We start from the raw sequence: 14,641 nt of genomic DNA, 5'->3' as shown, positions 1-14,641 counted from the left end.
TCATGTAGATTTTCAAGTTCAGACGCTGATTGAAAATGTCATTGCTAAAAATTATTCCCAGTCTGTAGGTAATCTTTTTACTCTTTTGAAGTCTTTGGATGAGCACAGGTGTTTGATTTTTAGGAGCTCCCAGTTATCCAGTTTCTCTTGAAGGACTCCAACTTTAGGACTTAGTAAAAAATATGATAGCATAGAGATAAAAAAAAAACACACACACAAATAATATTTCATATTATTGTTATATATGTATGTTTAAAATTTTAAAGCAGCACTAGATATAAATGTTACAAAAATTACATTTTTAAATTATATATTTATATTTTACAAGTCCCTGGGTGGCGCAAATGGTTAACCACTCAGTTACATACTAAAAGATTGAGAGTTCCAATCTACCCAGAGGTACCTTGGAAGAAAGGCCTGGCGATCCACTTCTAAAAGATCATATCCACTGAAAACTGTGTGGAGCACAGTTCTACTCTGACACACATGGGGTTGCCACGTGTTGGAATCGACTCAATTGCAACTGGTTACAACCGGTTACAGCTGCGGGGAGGGAAAAGCGAGGATGGAGACTAGCTGCTGATAGGTACAAAGCTTCTTTTTGAATTGATAAAACGGTTCTAAAATTGGTGATGGTTGCATAACTTTGTAAATATACTAAAAACAGACTTGTACACTTAAAGTGGGTGAACTTTATGTAAATTATACCTCAGTAAAGCTGCAAAAAAAAAAAAGGGAATGATTGAATAAATCCTAAAAGCCTGCAGCCATCCTTGTCAAGTCCACCTAGGACTTTATCAAGAATTCAGCCAATTATGACTATATACTTTTGTTTGAAAAGTTAGGTAATATCAGATATACAAATACATTTTATATCTAAAATAAAATATAAATTATCATTTATTTTACCAATCAGAACAAACTTTATTCAATACACACACTCAGCAGCATAGTGTAAATTCAAGAGGAAGGAGCTATGGCTCCTTTACTCCTATATCAGTGACTTAAGCTCGATTAAATAGCAGATGATACTTCAGATGCAGGGGATAACCTGTCTAAGGTGGATCCCCTGCAGGATGATTTCCTAGACAAGGAATTATCCTCCTTCAGCACTCCATTAAAATCTCTTATAAAGAACTGTGTAAGGAAACAATCCTGGTCAGTCTCAAGGATTGGACCCCAGCCCCCAATCTCACCTTGGGAGGAGGTGGTGTTTCTCCAATCATGAACACTGAGGTAGCACTATACAGCTGGACCCAAGGTTCTGCTGAGTCACACTACTGTTGCACCAGCTGCTTTCAAGTCAACCCTGACTCTTGGCAACCCCAACTCATGGTGACCTCATGTGTGTCACTGTAGAACTGTGCTCCATATAGTTTTCAAAGGCTGATGGCAGTGCAGTGAATTGCTTTTGTATGGCCCTTCTAGTGATGACGTTGTAACTTCCACAAAACAATTGGGTGGGACTATGGAAATAAGGTGCTTGTGGCCCACCAAGAAGAATGGACAGTTTTTGCTAATGCAAACAAGGTACATGGAATCCTTGTAGGGGATTGGTCAGTATTGCCCCTGCTAGGCTTAAAGGGAGCCAATCCCTGAGGCTGGAAGGGGGAACCTCACTACAGTCAAGAAGAACCAGGAGCAGAACATGTCCTTTGGATCCCTGCACTGAGAAACTTCTACACCCAGGAGACAGGGACAGCTGTAACACTGTAGGTGGCAAAGACATGACACAGCACGAACCAGGAGACCAGTGTGGGGGACTTCCCAGCCCACAGAGTGAGGTGGCAGCAAGGCCTGTCCAGGGCCCAGTGGCAGCAGGCCAAAAAGAAGCTGTCCTGATTGAACAACTCTATCCTGAGTTGTTCTTATTACTTTCAAGGTGATCCTGATTCTGAATTATAACCTGTTACTTCCCTAATAAACCCCATAATCTTCAATATGGTCTGCGTGGCCATTGCAACAAATTACCAAACACAGCAGAGAAGTAGAGAGTGCTGTGGGAGGGACGGTTGGTGTCAGAATTGGTAAAAAAGTTAGAGTTATATCTGACCTCTGCCTCACAGGACTCAGCTTTGGGCTGATGGTGATCTTGATTCTCCTCCACACTCATGAAATTAGATGAAGAGGTCTGATGCCATGCCATTTTTTACAGTGATTTTTCAGAAGTAGATTGCCAGGCCTTTCTTCCAAGGCACCTATGGGTAGATTTGAATTTTCAACCTTTCAGTTAGCAGCCAAGTGTATGAACCATTTTTATCACCCAGAGATTCCCCTTTTGGACCTTAGTGCCTTATGCCAGGGGAGGCACTGATGCGTTCTTATGCTTGCAACAAAGACTCACACCCAAGGGCCTACATTAGGTTCCTCTCCTGGGGTCTGGTCCTGCTAGATGCCTGTGAACTGCCTCAGTATGCATGGGCAACAGAAGCTTACATATCTCCTACTTAGGAATCTCCCCGGGGTTAGCTCTGTTCCAGAAGGCTTGGCATTTGCCCTCATTCGACATACCATTATCAGTTCGTTTACTTATTCAAGTATGTTTCTAAAAAGACTACTTAAATGGAAATATTTTTAAACATTATTCATTTTTCATAATTAATTTACTTAAAAAAAGACTAAACAGCTTTTTTACCATTAGACGTATGAATATAGATGTATGAATGTTTGTAGTGTCAAACACTGCCATAGAGTTATTGCCCAACTGGAAACTACTTGAAAATTATTTCCTCCGTTTCTTTCTTTCTTTTTTTAGGAAAAGTAAAGTCCTTCTGTTATTGATACTTGGTTACTAAACCTGAAACTTTGACTTCTTTATCTTTTCTGCTGAATTTCAGTAGCACTTAAAGTTAAATATTCTCAACTCAAAGGTATTTTTGTTGTTGTTTCAGAGGTTATGCCCCTGATGTCAGCATATTCTTTTCTCTTTTACCTAATAATATGAGATAGTAGCTCATAAAAAGAAGTGAAGAATATACATAATATAAGCAATGGTTTTATGAACATATTTAGGAGTTGGACACTAGAGTTCTAGAAAAGAATTAAACATACCAATCTATAAGGTGTTCATAAAGCACTGAAGATTTTTAAGATCGGGACTGCTGTCATCTGTGTCTTTCACTACGGGCACTTTAATGGACAAGGTAAATCAGTAAGATAGGTGAGGCATTTTTAAGAAATCACTGGATATCAAAAAACCTCCAAGGCATATTAGGACTCTCGTGATGACCCAGACCCTGGCCACATGATTGATCACACCCAAACCTTAGAGCTATTCCCACACAAAATTGGTGATTCATCATCATACACCACAGCAGTGAGGTTCTCAGGTACACAGGGGTACCAAAATACCCTTCAAGAGGACAAACACCTCAGGCCACAGAGATGGCCACAGATCTCAGGCTTGGTCCACAAAGTACAAAACTAATGACGGTGACTTCTTACTGTTATTTTGCTCAAAGTAATAAACAAAGACTAGTATAAAAAGAGAAAAAGGGCAATGAGACAAAACAAACAAGCAACATCTTGACTATACTCACAGACAACCACAACGGTGAGCAAATATTTTACGTAGTTTCCCAAATTGTAGGCATTTTCTAGCCCTTCATCATTTGAAGACATATTGGTGCTGTTTGCTGATTTGTTTTCTTGGCTGGGTTGGGGGTTCTCCCCATTCTTGCTCCCCCACCAGGAAGCTATGACATTTGCTTAGCTTGGGAACTAACTATACTGACAGTTTCAAAAGGATGCAAGGTTGACCATGGTCCCCAGCTCTCAGCTCCAGTAACTCAGTCCCCCGGGGTGTTTGGATGTGTCTCGGAAGCTTCTATGACTTTCCCTTGGTTAAGCTGTGCTGACTTCTCATATACTGTGTATTGTATTTCCCTTCACCAAAGGTAACACTTATCTACTCTCTAGTTAAAGATTTTTCCTCCCCAACCCTTCCCTCCCTTGTACCCATCAGAGATAGTTTCTTTCTGTGTATTAACCTTTTCTTCGGTTTTTATACTAGTGGTCTCATACAATATTTGTCTTTATTTTATTGACTTATTTTTCTTAGCATAATGCCCTACAGATTCATCCATGTTGTGAGATGTTTCACAGATTCATCATTGATCTTCACTGTTGCATAGTATGTCATTATGTGTCTGTGCCATAATTTGTTTATTCATTCATCTGTTGATGGGCACTTAGGTTGTTTTAATTTTTTTGCTATTGTGAATAAGGATGCAATGAACATGAATGTGCGTGTGTCTTTTCGTGAGATGGTTCTTATTTCTCCAGGATATATACTTAGGAGTGGGACTACTTGATCTTATGGTATTTCTATTTCTAGCTTTTTAAGGAAGGACCATATTGTATTCTATAATGGTTTTACCATTTTACATTCCCACCAGCTGTGCCTAAGTGTTCCAATCTCCCCCCAACCTCTCTAACACTTCTTCTTTTCTTTTTTTTTTAATTAGTGCCACTAATGGTAAAAACAAGCACTGCTGGAAAACAAGGCTCCAGAAATTGACAGAATACCAATTGAGATGATTAAACAAATGGATGTAGCACTGGAAGTGCTCACTCATCTGTGCCAAGAAATTTGGAAGAGAGCTACCTAGACAATGGACTGGAAGAGATCCCTATTTGTACCCACTCCAAAACAACATGATCCAATAGAATGCAGAAATTATTGGACAATATCATTAATATCACACACAAGAAAAATTCTGCTGAAAATCCTTCAAAAGAGGTTGCAGCAGTACATCAACAGGCAACTGTCAGAAATTCAGATGGATTCAGTAAAGGGCATGAAACAAGGGAGATCATTGCTGATGTCTGATGGATCTTGGCTGAAAGCAGAGACTACCAGAAAGATGTTTACCTGTGTTTTATTGACTATGCAAAGGCATTTGACTGTGTGGATCAAGACAAATTATAGATAACATTGTGAAGAATGGGAATTTCAGAAAACTTAATTGTGCTCATGAGAAACGTGTACTTAGACAAAGAGGCAGTCATTTGAACAGAACAATGGGATACTGCAAGGTTTAAAGGCAGGAAAGGTGTAAGTCAGGGTTGTACCCTTTCACCATACTTAATCTGCATGCTGAGCAAATAATCCAAAAAGCTGGATTATATGAAGAAGAACTGGGCATCGGGATTGGAGGAAAATTCATTAACATCCTGCATTATGCAGATGACACAACCTTCCTTGCTGAGAGTGAAGAAGACTTGAAGCCTTTACCGGTGAAGATCAAAGACCACAGCCTTCAGTATGGATTACACCTCAACATAAAGAAAACAAAAATCACCACACCTGGACCAATAAGCAACATAATGAGAAACAGAAAAAATACTGAAGTTGTAAAGGATTTCATTTTAATTGGATCCACGATCAACACCCATGAAAGCAGACGTCAAGAAATCAAATGACACATTGCATTGGGAAAATATGCTACAAAAGATCTCTTTGAAGTGTTAAAAAGCAACAATATCGTAGCCAAGACTGCGGAATAGACAGATGCTTCCAGCTAGCCCTCTTTACAACAAAGATCTGAAAAAACAAGTGAAATGAGTATATTTATGTCAAGGTAAAGGTAGGATCCCTGAATATCAAAAGCAAGCTTAGAAAATGAACTAAGGGGCGGGCAGAGGAAGAGATGGTTCAGAAGCAGAGAGGATTTACCAGACCTGAATCGCAGGGAGGCCTAAGGCACCATTCCCAGGAGCAGCGGCATTGGGCTGGTACTAGCGTTCTGCTGCAGTTTCCTCAGGGAGAAGCAGCCAGCCAGCCTACTCACACTTCCGGAACGAGAGAACAGCATTCTGGGCAAAGCTAAGTACTTGCATATATTTACCAACCCGCCCTCCCCCCCCGCCCCCCGAACACCGCTCCCAAGCCAGCTTCAGCGCCTGACTTCCCTGAGCCTGAGATAGGCCATGTTGAGCACCTAGAGCCATCACCCAGCCTTGGAGAAAAAATACATTTGCAATTGGGGAAAAGGATAATTTCCGATCTCCATTAAATGGGGGAGCTCAGGACAGAAGCGGCTCCTGTCCAGGCATAAACAGTTCATGGAATTTCAGTATGTTTCCCTTCGGCATGGACCTGTGTGGGCCTACTTCAGAACAGGCCATTGCTGGCAGACTACAACCATTTCAGCTGTGCGGGAGAAAGCTGGGCATTTGATGCTTGGCATTGCTTTGCTTGTTAAACAGGGCCCTCACCTACCCATATCAGGGGCCTAAGGACTGGTAGCTCCACTCAGGTCACCAAGCCACCCACGACATGGGTCCAAGGATAACTGGTATCTCCCAGCCCTTACCACCAAAAACACTGGGTGCACATGGTCTGTCTGCAGAACCCACCCACCTGTACGCTCTACAGATCAGGTACACGCTGTCCTCAGAGGCACGTGGGTGACAAGTCTCAGCCCCCTGCCTTCTTCAGAGTGTGACCCCTTGCTGCAACCAGATACCAGTACCTACGCCAATCACCCCTGCCTCTCTAAGACTGTAGGACAGAGCCTGTACCACACACTTGATGATCAGCTACCTGGACACCTGAGCTAAATTCATACAAGAAAACTGAATGGACTCCTAGACTGATATACCTGATAACAGCTCTAGCCAACTAGGGACAGGACATCAGAGCTCCAAAGGCGAAAATAATCAAGCTAGCTTACTCAAGCAACCCATTTGGGTATATCAAAACAAAACAAAGCAAGAAGCTATGACACAGTAAGAAACTCAGAGAAGCAGAATTGAGCAAGTGGAAGGCAGAATTTCTGAACTTGAAGATAAAGCACTTGGCTCTAACATATCTGAAGAAAAATCAGATAAAAGAATTAAAAAAAATGAAGAAACCTTAAGAATCATGTGGGACTCTATCAGGAGAAATAACCTACCAGTGATTGGAGTACCAGTACAGGGAGGGATAACAGAAAATACAGAGAGAATTGTTGAAGATTTGTTGGCAGAAAACTTCCCTATTATCGTGAAAGATGAGAAGATATTTATCCAAGATGCTCATCCATCTCTACACAAGGTAGATTTTAAAAAGAAGGTCACCAAGACATATTATAATCAAACTTGCTAAAACTAAAGATAGAGAATTTTAAGAGCACCCAGGGATAAATGAAAAGTCACCTACAAAGGAAAGGCAATAAGAATAAGCTTGGGCTACTCGGCAGAAACCACACGGGCAAGAAGTCAATGGGATAACTTACATAAAAAATTGAAGGAGACATATTGCCTGCCAAAAATCATATATCCAGCAAAGCTGTCTCTCAAACATGAAGGAGAAATTAGGACATTTCTAGACACACAAAAGTTTAGGGAATTTGTAAAAACCAAACCAAAACTACAAAAAATACTAAAGGGAGTTCTCTGGTTAGAAAATCAATAATATCAGATATCAACCCATGACAAGAACACTGGGCAAAGCAATCAGAAGTCAGCCCAGACAGAGAAATCACCAAAATAAATCAAGATAAAAAAAGCTCAAAGCAGGGTAACAGCGATGTTATTATGTAAAAGAAGGCAACATTAAAACAATAAAGAGGGACTAAGTTTTATTTTTTTTTTTAAGAAATGTAGTCATAGATCTTCCATATGGAGAGGAAGATAAGGTGATACAAAGAAATAAAAGTTAGGTTTAAATTTAGAAAAATAGGGGTAAATAATAAGGTAACCACAAAGGAGACAAACTATCCTACACATCAAAATAAAATACAAGAAAAAAATAGAGACTCAGCAGAAACAAAATCAACAACGAAACTGAGGAAGAGACAATATGTAAAGAGAATCTACTCAGCACATAAAATCAAGTGGGGAAAAGAAACTGTCAACACACAAAAAAAGACATCAAAATGATAGCACTAATTTCATACCTATTCATAATTACCCTGAATGTAAATGGACTAAATGCACCGATAAAGAGACAGAGAGTGGCAGAATGGATTAAAAAACACGATCCATCTATATGCTGCCTACAAGAGAAACACCTTAAATTTAGAGACACAAACAAAAACTCAAAGGATGGAAAAAAATATATCAAGCAAAGAACAATCAAAAAAGAGCAGGAGTGGCAATATTAATTTCTGACAAAATAGACATTAAAGTTAAATCCATCAGAAAGGATAAGGAAGACACTATATAATGATTAAAGGGACAATATACCAAGAAGATATAAACATATTAAATATTTATGCACCCAATGACAGGGCTGCAAGATACGTAAAAGAACTCTATCAGCATTGAGAAGTGAGATAGACAGCTCCACAATAATATTAGGAGACTGCAACACACCACTTTTGGTGAAGGACAGAACATCCAGAAAGAAGCTCAATAAAGACACGGAAGATGTAAATGCCACAATCAACCAACTTGACCTCATAGACATATACAGAACACTCCACCCAACAGTAACCAAGTATACTTTCTTTTCTAGTACATATGGAATATTCTCTAGAATAGACCAAATAGTAGGTCATAAGCAAGCCTTAGCAGAATCCAAAACATTGAAATATTACAAAGGATCTTCTCTGACCATAAGGCCATAAAAGTGGAAATCAATAACAGAAAAAGCAGGGAAAAGAAATCAAACACTTGGAAACTGAACAATACCCTGCTCAAAAAAGATGGGATTATAGAAGACATGAAGGATGGAATAAAGAAATTCCTAGAATCCAATGAGAATGAAAACACTCCCTATCAGAACCCTTGGGACACAGCAAAAGCAGTGCTCAGAGGACAATTTATATCAATAAATGCACATATACAAAAAGAGAAACAGGCCAAAATCAAAGAATTATCCCTACAACTTGAACAAATAGGAAGAGAGCCACAAAAGAAACCCTCAGGCACCAGAAGAAAAGAAAAAATAAAAATTAGAGCAAAACTAAATGATATTAGAGCAAAACTAAATGATATAGAAAAACAGTTGAAAGAACTGACAAGACCAAAAGCTGGTTCTTTGAAAAAATCAACAAAAATGATAAAGCATTGGCCAAACTGACAAAAGAAAAAGAGGGGAGGGAGCAAATCACCCAAATAAGAAATAAGAGGGGCAATATTACAACAAACCCAACTGAAATTAAAAAAAATCATATCAGATTACCATGAAAAATTGTACTCTAGCAAATTTGAAAACCTAAAAGAAATGGGTGAATTCCTAGAAACACACTACCTACCTAAACTAACAAAAGCAGAGGTAGAACAACTAAATAGACCCATAACAAAAGAAGAGATGGAAAAGGTAATCAAAAAACTCCGAACAAAAAAAAGCCCAGGCCCAGACGACTTCACTGCAGAGTTCTTCCAAACTTTCAGAGAAGAGTTAACACCACTACTACTAAAGGTATTTCAGAGCGTAGAAAAGGACAGAATACTACCAAACTCATTCTCTGAAGCCACCATATCCCTGGTACCAAAACCAGGTAAAGACACCACAAGAAAAGAAAATTATAGACCTATATCCTTCATGAAGTTAGACGGAAAAATCCTCAACAAAATTCTAGCCAATAGAATTCAACAACATATCAAAAACATAATTCACCATGACCAAGTGGGATTCATACCAGGTATGCAGGGATGGTTCAACATTACAAAAACATTTAACGTAATCCACCACATAAATAAAACAAAAGACAAGAATCACATGATTTTATCAATTGATGCAGAAAAGGCATTTGACAAAGTGCAACACTCATTCATGATAAAAACTCTCAGCAAAATAGGAATAGAAGGAAAATTCCTCAGCATAATAAAGGGCATTTATACAAAGCCAACAGCCAACATCACCATAAATGGAGAGAGCCTGAAAGCATTCCCACTGAGATCGGGAACCAGACAAGGATGCCCTTTATCACTGCTCTTATTCAACATTGTGCTGGAAGTCCTAGCCAGAGCAATTAGGCTAAATAAAGAAATAAAGGGCATCCAGATTGGCAAGGAAGAAGTAAAAGTATCTCTATTTGCAGATGACATGATCTTATACACAGAAAACCCCAAGGAATCCTCCAGAAAACTACTGAAACTAATAGAAGAGTTAAGCAGAGTATCAGGATACAAGATAAACAGACAAAAATCAGTTGGATTCCTCTACACCAAAAAAAAGAACATCAAAGAGGAAAACACCGAATCAATGCCATTTACAATAGCCCCCAAGAAGATAAAATACTTAGGAATAAATCTTACCAGAGAGGTAAAACACTTATACAAAGAAAACTACAGTACACTTCTGCAAGAAACCAAGAGACTTACGTAAGTGGAAGAACATACCTTGTTTGTAGATAGGAAGACTTAACATTATAAAAATGTCTATTCTACCAAAAGCGATCTATAGATTTTACGCAATTCTGATCCAGATTTCAACGACATTCTTTAATGAGTTGGAGAAACAAATCACCAACTTCATATGGAAAGGAAAGAGGCCCTGGATAAGTAAGGCATTACTGAAAAAGAAGAACAAAGTGGGAGGCCTTACTCTCCTGATTTTAGAACCTATTATACTGCCACAATAGTCAAAAGAGCCTGGTATTGGTACAACAACAGATACATTGACCAATGGAACAGAATTGAGAATCCAGACATAAATCCATCAACATATGAGCAGTTGATATTTGACAAAGGCCCCAAAACAGTTAAATGGGGGAAAGACAGTCTTTTTAACAAATGGTGCTGGCGTAACTGGATATCCATCTGCAAAAAAAAATGAAATAAGACCCATACCTCACTCCATGCACAAAAACTAACTCAAAATGGATCAAAGACCTAAATATAAAATCTAAGACAATAAAGATCATGGAAGAAAAAATAGGGACAACATTAGGAGCCCTAATACATGGCATAAACAGTATACAAAACATTATAAAGAACGTAGAAGAAACTAGATAACAGGGAGCTCCTAAAAATCAATCACTTATGCTCATCCAAAGACTTCACCAAAAGAGTAAAAAGACTACCTACAGACTGGGAAAAACTTTTTGGCTATGACATTTCTGATCAACACATGATCTCTTAAAATCTACATGATACTGCAAAAACTCAATGTCAAAAAGACAAATAACCCGATTAAAAAATGGGCAAAAGATATGAATAGACACCTCACTAAAGAAGACATTCAGTTAGCTAACAGATACATGAGGAAATGCTCACAATCATTAGCCATTAGAGAAATGCAAATCAAAACTACAATGAGATTTCATCTTACTCTAACAAGGCTGGCATTAATCCAAAAAACACAAAATAATCAATTTTGGAGAGGCTGTGGAGAGATTGGAACACTTACACCCTGCTGGTGGAATGTCAAATGGTACAACCACTTTGGAAATCGATTTGGTGCTTCCTTAAAAAGCTAGAAATAGAACTACCATACGATCCAGCAATCCCACTCCTTGGAATATATCCTAGAGAAATAAGAGCCTTTGCACGAATGGATATATGCACGCTCATGTTCATTGCAGCACTGTTTACAATAGCAAAAAGATGGAAGCAACCAAGGTGCCCATCAACAGATGAGTGGATAAATAAATTATGGTATATTCACACAATGGAATACTAGGCATTTATAAAGAACAGTGAGGAATCTGTGAAACATTTGATTACATGGAGGAACCTGGAAGGCATTATGCTGAGTGAAATTAGTCAGTTGCAAAAGAACAAATATTGTATAAGACCACTATTATAAGAACTTGAGAAATAGTTTAAACTGAGAAGAAAACATTCCTTTGTGGTTACGAGAGGGGAGAGGGAGGGAGGGTGGGAGAGGGACATTCACTAATTAGATAGTAGATAAGAACTAGTTTAGGTGAAGGGAAAGACAGCACACAATACAGGAGAGGTCAGCACAATTGGACTAAACCAAAAGCAAAGAACTTTCCTGAATAAACTGAATGCTTCGAAGGCCAGCATAGCAGGAGAGGGACCTGGGGACCATGGTTTCGGGGGACATCTAAGTGAATTGGCATAATAAAGTCTATTAAGAAAATATTCTGCATCTCACTTTGAAGAGTGGCATCTGGGGTCTTAAACGCTAGCAAGCAGCCATCTAAGATGCATCAATTGGTCTCAACCCTCCTGGATCAAAGGAGGATGAACACCAAGGATACAAGGCGATTACGAGTTCAAGAGACAGAAAGGGCCACGTGAACCAGAGACTACATCATCCTGAGACCAGAAGAACTAGATGGTGCCCGGCTATAACTGATGACTCCCCTGACAGGGAGCACAACAGAGAACCCCTAAGGGAGCAGGAGACCAGTGGGATGCAGACCCCAAATTCTCATAAGGCCAGACTTAGTGGTCTGACTGAGACTAGAAGGACCCCAGTGGTCATGGCCCCCAGACCACCTGTCGGCCCAGGACAGGAACCATTCCCAAAGCCAACTCTTCAGACATGGATTGGACTGGACAGTGGGTTGGAGAGGGATGCTGGTGAGGAGTGAGCTTCTTGGATCAGGTGGACGCTTGAGACTATGTTGGTATCTCCTGCCTGGAGGGGAGATGAGAAGGTGGAGGGGGTTAGAAGCTGACGAAATGGACATGAAAAGAGAGTGGAGGGAGAGAGCGGGCTGTCTCATTAGGGCAAGAGTAATTGGGAGTGTGTAGCAAGGTGCATATGGGTTTTTGTGTGAGAGACTGACTTGATTTGTCAACTTACACTTAAAGCACAATAAAAATAATAATAAAAAAAAGAACAGACCAAAATCAAAATGTTAACCCTACAACTCAAAGAAATAGAAAGAGAACAGCAAAAGAAGCCCACAGCCAACAGCAGACAGGAATAATAAAGATTAGAGCAAAATAAATGAAATAGAGAACAGAAAAACAATAGAATCAACAAGACCAAAGCTGGTTCTTTGAAAAGAGGAGCAAAATTGACAAACTATTGGTCAAACTGACAAAGGAAAAACAGGAAAGAAAGAACATAACCCCAATAAGAAATGAAAGGAGAGCCATTACGACAGACCCAGCTGAATTAAAAAGGATTGCCGTAGGATACTCTGAAAAAGTGTACTCCAACAAATTTGAGAATCTAGGAGAAATGAACAAATTTCTAGAAACACACAACCTACCTAACATAACACAAACTGAGATAGAAAACGTGAACAGATTCATAACCAGAGAAGATATTGAAGAGGCAATTAAAAAAAAAAAAAAAACTCCCAACAACAACAAAATCCTGGGCCTGGATGGCTTCACTTGGGAATTCTACCAAACATTCAGAGAACAGTACTACTCAAACTATTTCAGAGCACAGAAAAGAAAGGAATGCTCCCTAACTCATTCTATGAAGCCAGGATAACCCTGATACCAAAGCCAGGCAAAGACACCACCAAAAAAAGAAAAAAAAAAAAAAATTATAGACCAATATCTCTCATGAATATAGATAGATACAAAAATTCTTAACAAAATTCTAGCCAATAGAATTCAACATCATATATAAAACAAAATACACCACCACCAAGTTGCAGTCATGATGGGTATGCAAGGATGGTTCAACATTAGAAAATGAATCAATGTAATCCACCACGTAAATAAAACAAAAGAATCGTATGACCATCTCAATCAATGCAGTAAAATCCTTTCATAAAGTCCGACACCCATTCCTGTAAAAACTCTCAGCAAAATAGGAATAGAAAGGAAATTCCTCAACATAATAAAGGGCATCTATACAAAAAAAAAAAAAAAAATTATACAAAACCAACAGCTAATATCATTTTCATTGGAGACTGGCTGAAGCATTCCCCTGAGAACCAGAACAAGACAGGGATGCCCTTTATCACAACTCCTATTTAACATCGTTCTGGAAGTCCTAGCTAGAGTAATAAGGCAATAAAAAGAAATAAAGGGCATCCAAATTGGAAAGGAAGATGTAAAATTATGTCTATTCACAGATGATATGAGTCTATACATACAGAACCCCAAAGTTTCCACAAGAAACCTACTAGAAATAATGGATTCAGCAGAGTAGCAGGATACAAAATTCATTTGGATTCCTGTACACCAAGAAACAGAACTTCGAAACAAAATCAAGAAAACAGTATCATTTATAATTGCCCCTAAAAAAGTAAAATACTTGTGAGTAAACCTGATCAGCGATGTAAAAGACTTATACAAAGAAAACTACACGCTGCTGCGAGAAACCAAAAGAGACTTAAATAAGTGGAAAAACGTATCATGCTAATGGATAGGAAGACTCGACATTGTGAAAAGGTCAGTTCTACCCAAATGTTCTACAGACATAATGCAATCCTGCTCCACATACCAACAACATTCTTTAATGAGAAAACTAATCACTAACTTTATATGTAAAGGAAAGAGGCCCTGTATAAGTGAAGCATTGTTGAAAAAGAACAAAATAGGAGGCCTCACACTGCCTGATCTCAGAACCTAGTAAATGGTAGTCAAAACAGCCTGGTACTGGTACAATGATAGATGCATAGGCCAATGAAACAGACACAAGAACCCAGATGTAAATCCATCCATCTTTGACATAGGCCCAAAATCCTTTAAAAAGAGAAAAGGCAATCTCTTTAACAAACGGTGCTGGCAAAGCTGGATATCCATCAGGAAAAAATGAAACAGGGCCCATACCTCACACCATACACAAAAACTAACTCAAAATGAATTAAAAACCTAAATA

The sequence above is a fragment of the Loxodonta africana genome, chromosome 17 (genome assembly GCF_030014295.1).
Source record: "Loxodonta africana isolate mLoxAfr1 chromosome 17, mLoxAfr1.hap2, whole genome shotgun sequence".
Taxonomy (NCBI): Eukaryota; Metazoa; Chordata; class Mammalia; order Proboscidea; family Elephantidae; genus Loxodonta; species Loxodonta africana.
The sequence above is the reverse complement of the archived record's forward strand: the minus strand, read 5'-3'. Positions refer to the sequence as shown.